Source organism: Phyllobates terribilis, unplaced genomic scaffold (assembly GCF_046119375.1).
Source record: "Phyllobates terribilis strain yellow unplaced genomic scaffold, ASM4611937v1 Scaffold_1__5_contigs__length_1240528914, whole genome shotgun sequence".
Classification (NCBI taxonomy): domain Eukaryota; kingdom Metazoa; phylum Chordata; class Amphibia; order Anura; family Dendrobatidae; genus Phyllobates; species Phyllobates terribilis.
In genome coordinates, this window is record NW_027362761.1 from 174,128,915 (window position 1) to 174,135,052 (window position 6,138).

Genomic DNA, 6,138 nt, shown 5'->3' on the forward strand with positions numbered 1-6,138 from the left:
GTGATGCAGGTTTGGATACCGCGTCACTGCTGTCCAGGGCGCAATCCTCGGCGGTCACAGTCAGAAGAGCACTGTGGCTCAGACAGTGGACCGGGGACGCGGTTTCCAAGCAAGGTTTGCTATCTTTAGCTTACAAGGGTGGTCAGTTATTTGGATCTGACCTCACGGAGCTGATTGTCAAGGCAAAGGCAAAAGAAGCGGCCTTACCACAGCGAAGAACTGTGGCTTCTGCGTCGGGCAGGCCTAGTGCCGGTAGTAGTCGGCGGCCCTTTCGGTCCAGGGGACGGTCCGGTCAGCCCTCTTGGGGATCGGGTCGTCCCTCTTTTTCAGGAAAAAAGGCTTCTCAGAAATCCCGCACTCCCTGGAAACAGAGCTTCCGTCAAGACAAGCGGGAAGCTGACAAAAAGCCCGCTAAGGCGGACTGACGCCAGGTTTTCTCTCGAGGGCTCTCGAGTGGGGGGTCGCCTGCTCCAATTCGAATCGACTTGGGCGTCCCGCGTTTCGGACGCCTGGGTGACGCGGGTTGTGTCAGCAGGCTACTTCATAGAGTTTCTTTCTCGACCCCCGGACAGGTTTTGTCGATCTCGCATTCCGAAAGAGACCGAGCTAGTTGCCGCTCTACGGCAGGAGGTCGATTCCCTTCTGCAGAAGGGTGTGGTGGTACCGGTTCCGCCGGAGGACCGGGGAAGAGGGTTTTATTCAAACCTCTTTGTGGTCCCCAAAAAGGAGGACAAATTTCGCCCCATTCTGGATCTCAAAAGATTGAATCGGCATGTCCGCACCCGGAAATTCCGCATGGAGTCGCTTCGCTCTGTTGTGGCGGCCCTGTCGCAGAACGACTTTTTGGTGTCAATCGACATTCGCGACGCTTATTTGCATGTTCCTGTCGGAAGGGCCCACCAACGCTTCCTTCGTTTTGCCATAGGTCAGGACCATTTCCAGTTTGTGGCCCTACCATTCGGGTTGGCCTCGGCGCCCAGAGTTTTTACAAAAATTCTGGCACCTCTCATGGCGATCCTTCGAAGACAGGGGGTTACGGTTCTTCCCTACCTGGACGACCTTTTGATTGTGGCGTCCTCAAAGGAGGAGGCGGTGACGGCTCGCAATCTATCCCTTCAGCTCCTGGAGGACTTCGGGTGGCTAGTCAATTGGAAGAAGTCGTCTCTGGAACCGTCGCAGTCAATCCTGTTTTTGGGGATGCATTTCGACACGGTACGAGCAGTGGTGTCCCTGCCTCCAGACAAGCAAGCAAGTCTTCTTCGACATGTACAGGTTATGAAGTCTTCGACAGCAATGTCCCTTCGAAGGTGTATGCGCCTTTTGGGTTTGATGGTGGCGTCAATGGAGGCACTTCCGTTTGCCCAATTTCATTCCAGGACTCTCCAAATGCTCATTCTGAACCGTTGGGATCGATCACAGGCTTCGCTGGATCGCAGTGTCATCATCTCCCACAGGGTGCGAGAGTCTCTAGAATGGTGGTTACGTCCGGAAGCGTTATCCCTGGGGAAGTCCTTCCTCCTTCCGAGGTGGTCGGTTATAACCACCGATGCCAGCCTGTCAGGCTGGGGGGGTGTCTGGAACGATCTCTGGATTCAGGGAGTATGGTCGTCGGAAGAGTCTGTCCTGCCGATCAACATCCTGGAATTGAGGGCGATTTTCCTTTGCCTTCAACACTGGACGGTCCCTTTAAACGGTCTGCCAGTCCGAGTGCAGACAGACAACGCGACGGCGGTCGCGTATATCAATCATCAAGGTGGAACGAAGAGCTCCAGGCTCATGATGGAAGTGTCTCGGATCCTGGTATGGGCCGAGGCCAAGGTGCCAGCCATCTCTGCGATTCACATTCCGGGAGTTCAGAATATCACGGCGGACTTCCTCAGTCGCGAGAAGGTGGATCCCGGAGAATGGAGTCTTCACCCAGAAATTTTTGCACAGCTGTGCTCCCGTTGGGGAACTCCTCAAGTGGATTTGATGGCATCAAGGTTCAACACCAAGTTACCGACGTTCATGTCCAGGTACAAGGACCCGAAGGCTGTGGCGGTGGATGCTCTGGTGGCTCCGTGGGACCAATTCGAGCTAATCTATGTGTTCCCGCCGATATCCTTACTTCCTCTGGTGTTGCGTCGGATCAGACTGGAAAGAGTCTCGGCTATGTTAGTAGCCCCAGACTGGCCAAGGAGGACGTGGTTCTCGACGCTGGTGTCGCTTCTGGCTGCGCCTCCACTTCCTCTCCCTCTTCGCCCGGACCTGTTAACCCAAGGGCCCGTTCGTCATCCGGACCTGAAATCTCTGCGTTTGACGGCGTGGCTCTTGAGACCGAAATCTTGACTCGTCAAGGTTTTTCAGCCGAAGTCATTGCCACTCTGCGAGCTGCCAGGGGTCCTGCCACTACTAGGATCTATCACAAGACTTGGGAGGCCTTCTTTTCATGGTGTTCGGGTTCTTCAAGGAACCCGAGGATTTTTTCCATTCCCAATTTGTTGGCCTTTTTGCAGTATGGCCTGGACAAGGGTTTGGCAGTTAGCACTCTGAGGGGTCAGGTTTCTGCTTTGTCCTTGCTGTTTCGGAAGGCTATCGCCTCGCGTAGGGACGTTCGTTCCTTTTTTCGCGGGGTAACCCGTCAGTTTCCGCCGCGGAAGGCGCTTGTGTCCCCTTGGCGGCTCAATCTGGTCTTGGAGGCTCTTCAACATGGGCCTTTTGAGCCTATGGACTCTGTTAGCCTTTCTTTGCTTTCTTGGAAGGTTGCCTTTTTAGTGGCAGTCACCTCTTTGAGAAGGGTTTCTGAACTGGCGGCTCTTTCTTGCTCGCCTCCTTTTCTGGAGTTTCTCCCGGATCGCGTGGTGCTTCGCACACGGGGCGACTTTCTACCTAAGGTGGTGTCACAATTTCATGTTAACCAGGATATTGTGTTGCCCTCGCTCTGTCCGGAACCGAGGAATGCGAAGGAACGGGCCTTGCACGCATTGGATTTAGTGCGGGCTTTGAAGTTCTATTTGTCTATTACTCAAGGTTTTCGGAAATCGGACTCTCTGTTTGTGATTCCAGCAGGTCGTCGGCGTGGTCAACGAGCTTCCAAGGACACTATAGCTCGATGGATTCGGTCGGCCATTTTAGAGGCTTACCGACTCAAGGGCGAATCTTGTCCAATTAAGATTCGAGCTCACTCCACGAGAGCTGTGGGTTCATCGTGGGCTTTTCATCAAGGGGCCTCGGCAGCTCAACTCTGCCGGGCGGCTACCTGGCGCTCCGTCCACACTTTTACAAAGTTTTATAAGGTGGACGTCAGTGCTTCCGCTGATGCAGCCTTAGGACGTAGGGTCCTGCAGGCGGCTGTAGTTTAAGTTATCGTTAACTTGTATTTAGCGCTAGTTGCGCATTTTTTCTAGGTTGTTGGGATTCTGCCTTTGTTGGTTTTTTCCCACCCTTAATTTTTGGACTGCTTTGGGACGTCCCACTAGTAATGACTGTGTCTCCCTTCCTTCCATCTGCTGCTGAAAGACGGATTTTGGTAAGACCTTACCTGTAAAATCCTTTTCAGCGAGGGAAGGAAGGGAGACACAGCTCCCTCCCATGGCAGAAGTGTGTTGTTGTGTTTTCAGATGCAGCGTGACCCTTCTCTGATAGCGATTATCTGGGCTGAGGTCGGCGCGCTAAGGCTCTGTTCCAGCATTGCCAGCTCATCGCAGTGGTCAGGTCCAGTGAGTAGTACCTGGGACTGTGTGGTTTTTTCTGTTATATGCATAACCTGTCTCTTGTTTTTTCTCTGAAGTTCTTCAGAAGGGGTTATGTTGCTCCGCTGGTGATATTTGCTCTTCCTTAGCTTGTGTACGGACTGGAGAGCTGGAGTAGGAGGAGCCCAAGCTGGAGGGGCCGGACAACACTCTTTTTTAATCTGAGGTGTTCTATCCTATGTGGGCTCCGCCTACCCACTAGTAATGACTGTGTCTCCCTTCCTTCCCTCGCTGAAAAGGATTTTACAGGTAAGGTCTTACCAAAATCCGTCTTTTCACTGTGTCATTTCTCATTATTACACACAACTTAATTTATGGACATCTATGGTATGATTTCTTTGCTTGTTTGGATTGGATAGATTGTTACCGATATCTGGTGAGAATTTCAAGTCAATAGCACCTTTAGAAATAAATTTACTTAGAAAATTGATGACGTGTTCAATACGTATTTCACCCTCTGTATATAAAAATGCGGACTCAATAGTAATAAAAAATGTTTGTTTAAAACGACCTAACAAAACTTGTGTCTAGCAAAAAATATAGATGCGTGATAAATGAGTGCTTAAATCTGTTGGAAGTGAAAATATTGAATATAACTAATGGTTGTTTTTCATTTTACATTGTAGGTCCATGTGATGGGTCTTCCAATGCCAGAACAATTTTCTTCGTCTAACCAAAGATTTAAATATACATGTAAAAGCCAATTTATCTGTATTTTGTATTCAATTAAAGGCAAATTCATAACAAAATATAAGTGAAAGCAGCACTGGGATCTCAATTACTTGAATCGCTGTTTAATTTTTCTTTATTAAAATAAAATAAATTTGATATTAATTTTTCCCATTAATATGCAGTAAGCTGGGTACGAACACTGCTAATGCCAGATAGTTTTGTGACCAGATCAAAAATATGCAAAATACAATATATGTACAGTACAGACCAAAAGTTTGGACACACCTTCTCATTTAAAGATTTTTCTGTATTTTCATGACTATGAAAATTGTACATTCACACTGAAGGCATCAGAACTATGAATTAACACATGTGGAATTATATACCTAACAAAAAAGTGTGAAACAACTGAAAATATGGCTTATATTCTAGGTTCTTCAAAGTAGCCACCTTTTGCTTTGATGACTGCTTTGCACACTCTTGGCATTCTCTTGATGAGCTTCAAGAGGTAGTCACCGGAAATGGTCTTCCAACAATCTTGAAGGAGTTCCCAGAGATGCTTAGCACTTGTTGGCCCTTTTGCCTTCACTCTGCGGTCCAGCTAACCCCAAACCATCTCGATTGGGTTCAGGTCTGGTGACTGTGGAGGCCAGGTCATCTGGCGTACCACCCCATCACTCTCCCTCTTGGTCAAATAGCCCTTACACAGCCTGGAGATGTGTTTGGGGTCATTGTCCTGTTGAAAAATAAATGATGGTCCAACTAAACGCAAACCGAACGGAATAGCATGCTGCTGCAAGATGCTGTGGTAGCCATGCTGGTTCAGTATGCCTTCAATTTTGAATAAATCCCCAACAGTGTCACCAGCAAAGCACCCCCACACCATCACACCTCCTCCTCCATGCTTCACGGTGGGAACCAGGCATGTAGAGTCCATCCGTTCACCTTTTCTGCGTCGCACAAAGACACGGTGGTTGGAACCAAAGATCTCAAATTTGGACTCATCAGACCAAAGCACAGATTTCCACTGGTCTAATGTCCATTCCTTGTGTTCTTTAGCCCAAACAAGTCTCTTCTGCTTGTTGCCTGTCCTTAGCAGTGGTTTCCTAGCAGCTATTTTACCATGAAGGCCTGCTGCACAAAGTCTCCTCTTAACAGTTGTTGTAGAGATGTGTCTGCTGCTAGAACTCTGTGTGGCATTGACCTGGTCTCTAATCTGAGCTGCTGTTGACCTGCGATTTCTGAGGCTGGTGACTCGGATAAACTTATCCTCAGAAGCAGAGGTGACTCTTGGTCTTCCTTTCCTGGGGCGGTCCTCATGTGAGCCAGTTTCTTTGTAGCGCTTGATGGTTTTTGCAACTGCACTTGGGGACACTTTCAAAGTTTGACAAATTTTTTGTACTGACTGACCTTCATTTCTTAAAGTAATGATGGCCACTCGTTTTTCTTTACTTAGAATTTGTATTATGGCAAGAAAAAAGCAGCTAACAGTCTATTCAGTAGGACTATCAGCTGTGTATCCACCTGACTTCTGCACAACACAACTGATGGTCCCAACCCCATTTAGAAGGCAAGAAATCCCACTTATTAAACCTGACAGGGCACACCTGTGAAGTGAAAACCATTTCCGGTGACTACCTCTTGAAGCTCATCAAGAGAATGCCAAGAGTGTGCAAGCAATCATCAAAGCAAAAGGTGGCTACTTTGAAGAACCTAGAATATAAGCCATATTTTC

General features: G+C 48.6%; 1 protein-coding gene across 1 annotated transcript in view; it reads left to right on the forward strand.

Annotated features, from left to right (window-relative positions):
* LOC141249762 (tight junction protein 2-like) overlaps nucleotides 1-4,565 on the forward strand; it is a 75,064-nt gene extending 70,499 nt beyond the window's left edge. Inside the window, exon 10 of the mRNA XM_073669802.1 lies at nucleotides 4,358-4,565. The gene's annotated coding sequence lies outside the window, so the exon portion shown is untranslated. The remainder of the gene's footprint in view (nucleotides 1-4,357) is intronic.
* Nucleotides 4,566-6,138: the final 1,573 nt, after the last annotated feature.